Below are 13,333 nucleotides of genomic sequence, written 5' to 3'. Positions count from 1 at the left end.
CTGGGTCAAGTTCAAGAATTGGATCTCCATTTGATTCTTCATATACCTCGGAAAATACTTCTCTAAAAACAGCTCTGTGAATCTCTCCCAAGTTATACACTCACCTCCTTCCAATGCTCGCACGGATTCCCACCAATAGTTCGCCTCACCCTTCAGAAAGTAACTTGCAAACTTGGTCTTCTGCTCAGCTCCTGCTCCAACCAATTCAAAAGCCTTTTCCATTTCCTTGAGCCATGCATTGGCTTCCACAGGATCAGCACTTCCCTTGAACTCAGGTGGCTTCACTGCTTGAAACTGCTTAAAAGTCATTGCAGGTGGTGCTGCTCGCTGCTGCTGTTGCTGTTGCTGCTGTTGTTGCTACTGCGTAAGATGTAACATCTGCTGCTGCATCAGTCCCAACATCTGGATAATCGCTGGATCTGTACGGCTCTCGGTACTACCCTCTCCTGAATTATTCCTTCTCTTTGGTGCCATTATTCTGATAAGAAACAAGCAACATATATAATAATCTGTCAAGCATTGTGTCAAATATGTAGCAATTCCTTAGCATATCAAAATTCGCAAATAGTATCTCTTCCCTGAATATCATAAACTTGCTACCTTATTAACACAAGCGACATGATTATCACATAATCCTGCTTATTATCTCAAGAATAATAACACAAAGAAAATTTACTCCGAATTATCCAACCCTTTTAAATCCTTGCTTTCATCTTAACTAAACCAACAAAATAGCAGGGCAATGACACAAGGCCTAAAGCTAAACGTAAAACAGGGAACTTAAATAACTTAACTATATCCTAACCCAATAACCTAAATTTAATCCTATAAAAGCTAGACTACACGCGCCTATCTTATGTGATCTTCCTATGACTCATCTATGACAATCCTAAGCCTGTTTCAGTGACCATAACATGTAGCTCTGATACCAACCTGTGACGCCCTCCAAACCCGGGGTCTAGATTTGGGGGTCACTCGCTAATAAACCAAAATAAAATAATCACAGTGGAATAATATAATAAATACGACCCCTTTACCTACACTGGATCGATCACAGGTTATAGTATGGAACAGGCACTAATACAAATCAAATGTTATTACAAACCATAGTCTAATTAGTTTTACAACTTATTCAAATTTTATTACAAACCTCTAGACTAATTAAGCGTCCCAAACTGTCTACCTGGAAACACACCAACTATTTACAAGCACATAACCTCTGGTCAGACCTGGAACTTAAGCTTGCCCTGGCCTAGCTGAAAGAATCAAGACAAGAAACAAGTATGATCGAAAGAAATGCTGAGCAAGTAGTAAATAGCTTATGATTTGGAATAACAACAGTATATCTGATGAACAAAACCAACTACAATAACTGAACAGTATCAAAACTGATATAAATTTGATAATAAACAACATTTGCAATATATTATGTTTTGGGATTGGAATCCTCGAACGACGGTGTATTGCCGCCGGTGATCAGCCGCAGAGCAACACCGGTATGCCGAAGCATATCCAACTAAACAAAAGGTACCCAAGGCACATATTGGCCTAACAAGGTGTTATATCCTGTATAACATATAGCTCACACTGGACCGCCGCCACGGCCTCTTACGCAACCATCCATCTCATAAAAACAATTTTCCGTCAAAGGAGTCGAATCAAATGACATCCTTAACCACATAACTCCCCATTTCTCATGGTCCGGAGTTTTATCAACAACCAATGGCGAAATAACCAGAACAATTAGTTATTCGCTAATCTCAATTCAAAACTTCATTGCATAGAGTGATTCATAGCGAAACATAAAACGTTTAACTATTCTGAACTTAGAATAGTATGGATATTGAAAGAATAAAGTCCAGAGTCAATATCAATTGAATGATAAATAAAGATATAGGTACTTGCATAATATGATTAGAAATGAACATCACTTGAATGATAAGTGAAGTTAGGGGTACTTGCCTGGTATGCTCAATAACCTCTTACTTTAACTCTGCTTCTAACTGCTGGCTACTATCTTCGTCTAACACTTGACTGCACTCCTTGCTACTCGATTCTATAAACAAAAGGACTATCTTAAGTGACAGAACTAAACTCACTCGACGTAATTATACGTCTTGACATCTACCCGATCGTATATAACTAAGCATGACATTTTAAACTGTAAACAAATAACATACATATCATGTAACACATAATCCTAGCATTTGTATAACACGTAATCATATATTTCATATAACACATAAGTTAGATCATTACAAGATACGTCTCAGTGCGTTCAGAATGAAAATTAGCTCAATATTAGCATTTACCGATCAAATATTGACTCAAACTGATACACAAATCAAATGACATTGCAATACAAAAGAAATTAGGTCTCAAAAGTATTTTTATTGGAAGCGTAATATTTTTCTGAGTCTGTACGCGTTCGTTTCGTATTAAACGGACGAACGGTTTAATTATTATGAATAAAATAAGAAATAAATAGATTTAAATCAATTAATAATAATATTAATTGATTTTTGAATACCAAAATATAATTTTTAAAACCTAAAACTAATTTTTAGGAATTATTTGAATTAATTATAAATAATTTACATTTATTTAACTATTTATAAATAAAATTAATTGATTAATTTATTTTTAATCAATTAATTAAATTTATAAACAATTAACCAAAATGAATTATAAATAATTAAATCAAATGGTATTTTTGAAAATAATTAAAGAAAATAATTTAATTTTTTTTTAGAATTTAAAATAATTATTAAATGATTTTTGAAATTAAAGAAATTAAAGAAAATGATTTTTCAAAAATAGAAAATGAATTTTTGAAAATAATTAAAACAGAAAATCCCACAAACAAGTTTTTAAATTGGGTTTTGGGAAATAAGGATCAAAACCGGGTCAGGGAAACGGGTTAAAACCGGGTCGTTCATGACCCGTCCGGGTCGGGCATGAACTCGCCGGTTTCTGGGATTAAACCCAGTTTTCGGCGGTTCTAGCCGGACTCCGGCGATGCCAAATACCATCGAAACAACCCCCTTCGTCCTCGTTTCTTAGCTTGGTTTTGTTCTACACCAACCCAGCAATACAGTAACAGCAACATCAACAAGTATCATTCACCGGAATGATTTCTCCGGCTCATCACCATTAAAGCCGGCGGACCTTTTAAGGTTTTCCGGCGAAAACGATCCCCACCGTTTCTGAACCAAAACCAACAATCTATATACGAAATTAAAGCTGAAGAAATTTAGAATCCAACCATCATATCATTAACATCTAACAATCAACAACAACTCCAGAAAATCAAAATAAAAATATTAAAACCCAAAACTCGACTAACACGATTTCGAACTAAAACGATGCAAATTTATACATAAATCGACTCTAAACATCATTTTAAAACTGTCTGTAACATCAAAATCAACCCAGAATCATCCAAAAACAAAAACGATTTTCAAGAATAAAAAGATAAAAATCGACTTTTCGATTTACTGTACCTCAGATCAAGATATTGGTATCAATGGAAAGCTCTCTTCGAGAGGAAGATTTTGGTTACTAGCACGTCTGATTTGGTTTCCAGAATCGATCAAAAATCACGATTGAAGTTAAGGAAGAAATTCTAACCCCCAAAGTTGTTCTTGGTGTTTATGAATTTTCTGAATTTTTATAAAATAAAATAAATAAAAATCAATAAATAAAATTAGTTTCAGGTATTTATATAAAACTGAAATTATATCCCCAAAATAAATTAAGGGTGTTTTTATCCCTATATTACAATAATTAAGCCCCAAAATAATAATTAGGGGGAATAATTTTAAAAACGATAAAATGCAAAATTAATGTCAAAATTTCCCAAAAATTGCGAATAATTCTAAAATACAAAAATAAAGGGTATTTAAAATACGAATAATTTTATAAAAATAAAAACACAGATTTTGTGGGGTTTGACGTCCCGGTGGGGTCCCGGTTCGTTGATTTTCGAAAAACGGAAACGATCCCTAAATTACCAGAAAATCCCGAAAACACGTAAAATACATTCAAACGCTCATAAAATCAAATAAAACAGGTATCTTGATAAAGACACTAATAATTACGCGTCCCGTTTGCAGATAAGTTCATATAATTGCAATTTAACATATTTTTAATCAATCGAAAAAATTTCTGTCCCACACAGAAACACACATAACAGTTATAACATCTCATATCATAGCAACAATTACTTTAAATTTATAAAACACACAATATTTATTTATTTAACATATATTATTCACATAATTTTCCCGGATATTACAGAAAAACACAAAAAAAATAGAAAAAGAAAAAATTCAGGGCCAACTACAGAAGCTGGGCACGCCCGCGCTAATCAAGCGCGCGGCCGCGCCGTTTTTCCAGTAACCATGTGCGGCCGCGCCGGTTTTCCAGAGAGTGAGCATGCCCGCGCTGTCCTAGCGCGCGTCCGCGCCGGGTCCCTGATCGAAAAAAAATAAAAACGGCAGTTTTAAGAGAAAGTCGGGATTTTTAACAAAAAATCAATTCCAACCCGATTTTTACTCTTCCACATCCCATAATTCCCTCTCCTTATCAATTCCATCATTCCCACAATTCCTATAATCAGTTCCCACTTTTATTACTTATAGAAGTCATACCTCTCCACCTATAAATACATACACTTACACAGAACTTCTCCACCAATTCACAAACTCTCAAACACAAATTCTCTCTAAACACTTAAGCTTTTATTCTTTCTTCTTCAATCCTGATGGCACCCAAGAGATAAAGAACACAAGTTGATAGTAGCACCACCGATTCTTCATCTGTGGGTGGTGTGAGGCCCAGGTTTTCTACTCCTGAGGCTAAGGAGGAGTGCACTAGGCTTCTCTCGAAGCCTATTGCTAAGGAGCGAGGTTTTCTTCCATCAAGGAAGGATGGTAAGCTGTTAGAGATGATCCTCGAGATGGGCTGGGTACCTATCTGTGAGGCTCCCGCTACTGTGCCCATGAGTGTTGTGCGGGAGTTCTATGCGAACGCCAAGGCGGAGAAGAGTGGTTTCACGGTGGTGAGGGGGAGGACTGTAGATTACAGTGCTAATGCTATCAGGGCAGTGATTGAGCAGCCCACAAGGAAGGTGGGACAGTACACATGGAATGATAAGACTCCGGAGGACTTTGATTTGGATCTCATCGTTGCTACTCTCTGTGTGCCTGAGACTCATTGGAAGTTTAATAGGGGCACTACTGATTACTCCACATTCTCGGTGTCGTGCATGAACAGGTTTGCACGGGCTTGGAACTCCTTTATTTGTACTAACATCATGCCATCTTCGCATGTGCATGAGATTTCTATGGAGCGTACTCATCTGCTGTGGGGTATTCTGCAGGGTGATTACATTGACTTGGGGATGGTGATTCATCAGGGGATTTTGAGATACTTGAGGGGAGGTACTACAGGTGCTATTCCGTATGTGTCAGTTGTGACGAAGTTGTGCGTGGCAGTTGGTGTTCATTGGCCAGCACATGAGCAGCTTCAGCTTCCCAATGCTCCTATTGATAGTTCTACGCTGCACAACATGCAGGAGTGGGGAGGAGGAAAGCCCGATCCTAAGGGGTTTGGTTACACGTTTGATCATCTGCCAGGAGGTGTGCCCCACGATCAGATGTATGCTGGTGGTACACAGCAGGCAAGCCGAGCAGCTTGGAGAGCTCAATATGGAGAGGAGGCCGGTTCATCACAGCAACAGCAGCAGCAGGAACAGAGTTGGGAGCTGGTTTGAGTTCGACACAGTATAGGCGTCTCGCGAGGAGGATGGATGCGATACACGACATCCATAGTCGATTTGCACATGATCTCACCCAGGCACTTGGGACAACTTTTAGAGCCACCGGTGTTGACATCCAGTGGCTAGTTTTTGGTGAGGATTCAGTGTATCCGCCTCCAGACACGCCTGAAACTCCACCCGTTGAGGGTGAAGATTCTGATTCACAGTAGGTATGCCTGATTCCTTACTATTACCTTCATTGAGGACAGTGAATATTTTAAGTTTGGGGATAGTAGTTGAAGGAATATAGTTTGTGTGAGTCTCATATAGCTTGCATGTTCATGATAGTTTTAATTCATATAGTTGCATATTTTGCCATGTAGTTTTTTTTTAGTTTTGGTAGTTTTATGATATTTTGTTCATGTAGTTTTATGCATTTGCATTATAACATGATCCCTTAGATAATTTTCCGATTAACTTGCGATATTGATGCTAGTGTAGTGATGTCGTATATGGTGATGTTGAGTCTTTTTAGATTAATTTGCATGCTAGAGACACTTGTATTTTGTTAGTCGCTAAACACGCGCTAATATTCACGCAAGTATATGCGTTCGCAAGTAGTATAAGATATAAATCAGATTCGATCCCACAGAGACTGTATTGGTTAACTATCTAAATTACGCACCTAAGCAACAATGTATGGTTATTATTCAATGCTAAGACTTTAACAAAGTGAGAATGTTTATAACTAAGAATTACGCTAACTATTATAACTACGAGAATAAAATAAACCGAGTTAATATATATGACAGACATGGGATTCTAAATTCATTAATTACTTCATTCAATAGACTTATTATTCTTAACCTTATCATGCAATGGTGATGACACTAATCAGACAACACGAAACTGATAAACGCTAACTTTTGTTGCACGAGTACCATTCTACCAGACATCCAAAAAAGAGATAGAAGCTGAATAGGCACCAATTATATTGAGACCCTATATGTCTATAGAATTTGACAACATAACGGTTTAAGCACAAGTTATCTATCTTGATTACATAGGGTAGGTAAGATGGGCAAAATTACCTACGAATGATGCATAACAATACATGAACCTATGCTAGCATGGCAAGTACTAAATCCTTAAATTCACTTTCGCTTCATTAAGAATTAACACACTACCTTATAAGTTCGCGACGCTCATAAGACGAATATGCACAACCAATACTAGGATATCATACAATCACCACACACTAAGGCATCAAATAAATTAACTAAAGAAATCCATAAAATAAATCAGCTAGAACCCCACGATAACGATTAGCCCATAATCGAACTCATCGCCAACGTGGGTTCCAATAAAAACATGATATAGCAAACATAGTCTTTATACGAATAAATAAAACCAATGTACACACAAGAATATAGGTTCAGCAAAACAAGAAACAAGCATCCAAATTACAACTCAAAACAAAGATTCAAAAGAATAAACTAGATCGTCTTCGCCTTTGTTGAATTGTGCCAAAAAGGTCTCTTGTCGTCTTCTCCCTCCTTGATGTCTTTAAAACTATGGATCTCTCCAAATCCTCTTGAAAAATGACCTAAGTTATGTTTATATAGTAGTCCATGCATCCCAGGAGTCCAGAATTTGAATTACAAAAGAATCAGGATTTGTTTATCCCGACCCAGCGTGGGCGCGCGCTTCACGAGCGCGGGCGCGCTGACTTTCTGTTCCCCTGGCGCGGGCGCGCGCAACACCAGCGCGGGCGCGCCTGCCTTCTGCCAAAACTTTATTTTTTCTTCTTCTTTATTCCTTACATCTTTGAGCCAATCTTTCAAGCTTCTATTCCAGCACATCCTAAACACTATATTAGCATAAAAAAAATGCTAATTGACCTTATTCACGAAGTAAAGCCTGAAATGCAAAAATACTTGAAAACACGTTAAAACACAAATAACTTGAGTACAAATACACCAACTCAAAGCTTATTAGAGCATAAATAAGTGTCATAAATTCCACTTAACACACCCCCAAACTTGCATCGATGCTTGTCCTCAAGCATAAACAGACTCAAAGAACAAGAAATTAAAATGCATGAATGCAACTAATATGAATGCAACGATCCCCAAATAATAACTGAACCAATAAACTAGCAACACCTCAACAAATGCTATTATTCGCATAAAGATCCGGCAAACCTCACAAATCAATCTACACACCAGAGACGTGTGTGTATGCAAATGCTTACAGATATACTATTGCAACTAGATCGACAACCATGACTCACTTTTTATCAAGACAATCACAAGTTTATAAACAGAATAAAATCTAGACTCAAAATAACTTATAACACTTCAATTCTTATATCGGAGTTAATCATGGATTCATGCTTTTATTCATACAAAACAAAACACATATGCTTATTTGATCGTGCAATGAGTGAGGTCCATAAAAGACTTATACAAAAGCACCCATGTAGCGAGCGTTAGGTTAGCGGATCCCAGACTATAGAAGCCTTAGGTCACTAGGCACAAAGTCCCCTAAGAACTTAATAACTCGAGTACTAAAGAGCCCACTCGTGATCAATTATACATAACACTTATTCTTTTTTTTCTATATTTTTTTTTCTTTTTTTTCAATTTCTGAATGAGTGTGTTTCGCTCCATCTCATTCAACCCTAGACTACTCATAAAAATTTGAGCCGGCTACTAGCCAAATGACACCTAGCCACACAACTAGCAATGAAATCCAATTTCCTCCAATTTTTAAATATCCATGTCCTTTTTTATTAAGAGAATACCCTAAATTCTAAATATAAACAAGCGATTAAACCTCGACAAACCAACAAATCATGACTATGATCTAGCACTCTAGAAACCTATAAGGCTTAGTGAAATACAAATGTCTCTAGCATGCAAATCAATCCAATAAGAATCAACATTACTAAATACGACATCACTACACTAGCATCAATATCAGCAATTAATCGGAAAAATTATCTAAGGGAATCATAATATAATACAAATGTATGAAACTACATGAACAAACTATCACAAAACTACCAAAATAATAACAAATGGCAAAATATATGCAACATATATGCAACTATATGAACTAAACTATTATGAACATGCAAACTATATGAGACTCACACAACATATTCCTTAAACTACTACCCCCAAACTTAAAATATTCATTGTCCTCAGTGAAGGAAATAGTAAGGAATCAGGCATACCTACTCAGAATTAAAATCATTACCCTCAACGGGTGGAGTGTCAGGTGTGTCTGGAGGTGGATACACAAAATCCACACCAAAAACTGGCCACCGGATGTCAACTCCCGTAGATCTAAATGCAGTCCCAAGTGCCTGGGTGAGATCGTGTGCAAACCGATTATGGATGTCGTGCATCGCATCCATCCTCCTCGCAAGATGCCTATACTGCGTCGAACTCAAACCAGCTCCCATATCTGCTCCTGCTGCCTCCTGCTGCTACTGCTGTGATGGACCGACCTCCTCTCCCAACTGAGCTCTCCAAGCTGCTCGGCTTGCCTGCTGCGTACCACCAGCATACATCTGATCGTGGGGCACACCTCCTGGAAGATGATCAAACGTATAACCAAGCCCCTTAGGATTGGGCTTTCCTCTTCCCCACTCTTGCATGCTGTGCATCATAGAACTGTCAATAAGAGCACTGGGAATCTGAAGCTGCTCCTGTGCGGGCCAATGAACACCAACTGCCATGCACAACTTCGTCACAATGGATGCATACAGAATCACCCCAGTAGTACCTCCCCTCAAAAACTTTAGGATCCCCTGATATATCACCATCCCCAAATCAATGTAATCACCCTGTAGAATACCCCAAAGCAGACGAGCACGCTCCACCGTAATCTCATGCACATGCGAAGATGGCATGATGTTAGCACAAATAAATGAATTCCAAGCCCGTGCATACCTGTTCATGCATGAGGCAGGGAACGTGGAGTAATCAGTAATGCCCCTCTTGAACTTCCAATGAGTCTCAGGCACACAAAGAGTAGCAACGATCAGATCCAAGTCGAAGTCTTCAGGAGTCTTATCATTCCAAGTGTCCTGGCCCACCTTTCTCGCAGCCTACTCAATCACTGTTCTGATAGCCTCAGCACTGTACTCGACAGTCATCCACCTCACCACCGTAAAACCATTCTTCTCCGCCTTGGAGTTGGCGTAGAACTCCCGTACAACACTCATGGGCACAGCAGCGGCAGCCTCACAAAAAGGAACCCATCCCATCTCCAAAATCATCTCCAACAGCCTACCATATTTTCCTGATGGCATAAATCCTCTCTCCTTAGAAATAGGCTTCGAGAGAAGCCTCGGGTACTCCTCCTCAGCCTCCGTAGTAGAGAACCTGGGCTTCACACCACTCGTAGTAGAAGAATCGGTGGCGCTGCTTCCAACTTGAGTTCTATGTGTTTTGGGTTCCATTGGATTGAAAAAGAGAGAATAAAAGCTTAAGTGTTTAGAGATAATATGTGTTTGAGAGTTTGTAAATTGGTGGAGAAGATGTTTTTAAGTGTATATATTTATAGGTGGAGGGGTGTGAATTTGATAAGGAATAGAAGTGCGATTGATTATGGGAATCGTGGGAATAATGGAATTGATTATGAGAGGGAATTATGGGATGTGCAAGAGTAAAAATCGGGTTATTATTGATTTTAGAATTAAAATCCCGATTTTCTCTAATAAAACTGTTGTTTTAATTTATTTTTTTTCTGAACAAGGACTCGACGCGGACGCACGCTAAGATAGCGCGGACGCGCTCACATTCTAGAAAACCGGTGCGGCCGCGAGCTAGGACAGCGCGAGCGCGTGGTTACTGGAAAAACGGCGCGGCCGCGCGCTTGTCCAGCGTGGGCGCGCCTAGCTTCTGTACTTGGCCCCAAATTTTTTCCATTTTTTGATTTTTTTTATGTTTTTCTTTTTTCTTCTTACTTCCTCTACCTACTAATAAACAACATACTTGGGTTGCCTCCCAAGAAGCGCTTCTTTTACATCGCTAGCTCGACGTAGAATCTCGAGATCAAGTGGATAATAAAATGGCACTAACCACCTCGCGAGTTGCCGTATCACCATCATAATGCTTCAATCTCTGACCATTTACCTTAAACGCTTGGCCCGGATCATTCTAAAAAATTTCCACCGCTCCATGTGGAAACACAATTTTGATTATGAAGGGCCCTAACCATCTTGACTTCAACTTCCCAGGAAAAAGATGGAGAGGAGAGTTGAATAAAAGAACTTGTTGCCCTGACACAAATTGTTTGAGCACTAGACCCTGATCGTGCCACCTCTTGACTTTCTCCTTGTACATTTTGTTGTTTTCATAAGCTTGAAGTCAAAATTTGTCGAGTTCATTCAATTGAAGCATCTTTTTCTTTCCAGCTGCATCGAAGTCCAGATTCAGATTCTTCAAAATCCAATATGCTTTATGCTCGAGCTCCAAGGGCAAATGACACCCCTTTCCATAAACCAACTGAAACGGTGATATTCCCAATGGAGTTTTATATGCTATTCTATACGCCCAAACAGCTTCATCAAGCTTCAAAGACCAATCCTTCCTTGATGGACATACCACTTTCTCTAAAATACGCTTTATCTCTCTGTTAGATACCTCATCTTGACCATTTTTCTGAGGATGATAAGCCGTAGCAATGCGATGATTCACATTATACCTTTTCATCATGGCAGTGAACTTGCGGTTACAAAAATGCGAACCCTCATCAATGATTATGACTCTTGGAGTCCCAAACCTTCTGAATATCTGCTTGTGAAGGAAATTAAGCACGACTTTCGCATCATTCGTTGGCAATGCTTTAACTTCAACCCATTTTGATACGTAATCAACTGCCAACAAGATATACTGATTGTTGCAAGACGAGACAAATGGCCCCATGAAGTCAATTCCCCAAACATCGAAGACCTCAACCTCGAGAAGCACATTAAGAGGAATCTCATCCTTTTTAGTCATATTACCCACACGTTTACATCGATCACATTTCAAAACAAACTGATGCACATCTTTAAAAAATGTTGGCAAAAAGAAACCTGCTTAAAGAACACGAGCTGCTGTCTTTTCTCCACCATAATACCCTCCATAAGCTGTTGAGTGGCAATCTCGCAAGATCCCCCCCGTTTCGCTGTAAGGAATACATCTCCTGATTATTTGGTTAGCTACCTGGCGAAAAATAAATGGCTCATCCCATATATACCACTTCACTTCATGTTGAAACTTCTTCCTTTGAGCTAAAGATAAGTCGGGAGGCATGATGTTACTCACAAGGTAGTTCACAATGTCTGCAAACCACGACTCTTCTTCTTGCACTCCAAACAGCTGCTCGTCGGGAAAAGACTCATTTATCAATGTCTTATCCAATGAAGTGGAATTAGGATTCTCTAAATGCGAGAGACTATCAGCAACTTGATTTTCAGTTCCTTTTCTGTCCTTGATCTCTAGTTCAAATTCTTGGACCAAAAGAACCCATCGAATCAATCTAGGCTTCGAGTCCTTCTTTGAGACGAGATATCGAATTGCAGCGTGATCGGTGAACACTGTCACCTTAGTCCCAAGTAGATAAGATCGAAATTTCTCAAAACCATAGACAATAGCCAAAAGTTCTTTCTCCGTAGTAGTATAATTCAGCTGAGCGCCATTCAGGGTCTTACTAGCATAGTAGACCATATGAAATATGTTGTTCTTCCTCTGCCCAAGAACTTGTCCAACTTCATAATCACTTGCATCACACATCATCGCAAAAGTTTTATTCCAATCAGGTGCAGTTATGATCGGTGCCGAGATTAGACTCTTCATCAATGTCTCAAATGCTGCAAGGAACTCTTCATCAAACTTAAAAGGTACATCTTTCTCTAGTAAACTACACAATGGCTTTGAAATTTTTGAGAAGTCCTTGATGAAACGCCTGTAGAAACCCGCGTGACCAAGAAAACTGTGAATTCCCTTGACAGAGATGGGTAGTGGAAGATTCTCAATGGCCCCCACCTTGGCCTTATCAACCTCAAGACCCTTAGTAGGAACCTTGTGCCCGAGAATTATGCCTTGACGCACCATGAAGTGACATTTCTCCCAATTTAGAACCAGATTGGTCTCAACGCACCTCTCGAGAATGTGTCCAAGATTTTGCAAGCATTCATCAAAATAATCGCCAAAGACTGAGAAGTCATCCATGAACACTTCCATATTCTGGCCAATCATGTCAGAATTGATGGCCATCATACATCGTTGAAATGTGGCTGGTGCACCACACGGACCAAAAGAAACTCATCTAAAGGCGAATGTACCGAATGGACAAGTGAAGGTAGTTTTCTCTTGATCTTATGGAGCGATACAAATCTAATTATAACCCGAATAACCATCCAGAAGACAATAGTACTCATGACCAGCCAACCTGTCAAGCATCTGATCAATGAAGGGTAAGGGAAAGTGATCCTTCCTAGTGGCCTTGTTTAGCTATCTGTAGTCCATATAGACTCTCTACCCCGTGACTGTCCATGTAGGAATAAGCTCA

This window comes from Apium graveolens, chromosome 2, assembly GCF_009905375.1.
Source record: "Apium graveolens cultivar Ventura chromosome 2, ASM990537v1, whole genome shotgun sequence".
Taxonomy (NCBI): domain Eukaryota; kingdom Viridiplantae; phylum Streptophyta; class Magnoliopsida; order Apiales; family Apiaceae; genus Apium; species Apium graveolens.
This window is presented reverse-complemented; position numbering follows the sequence as displayed.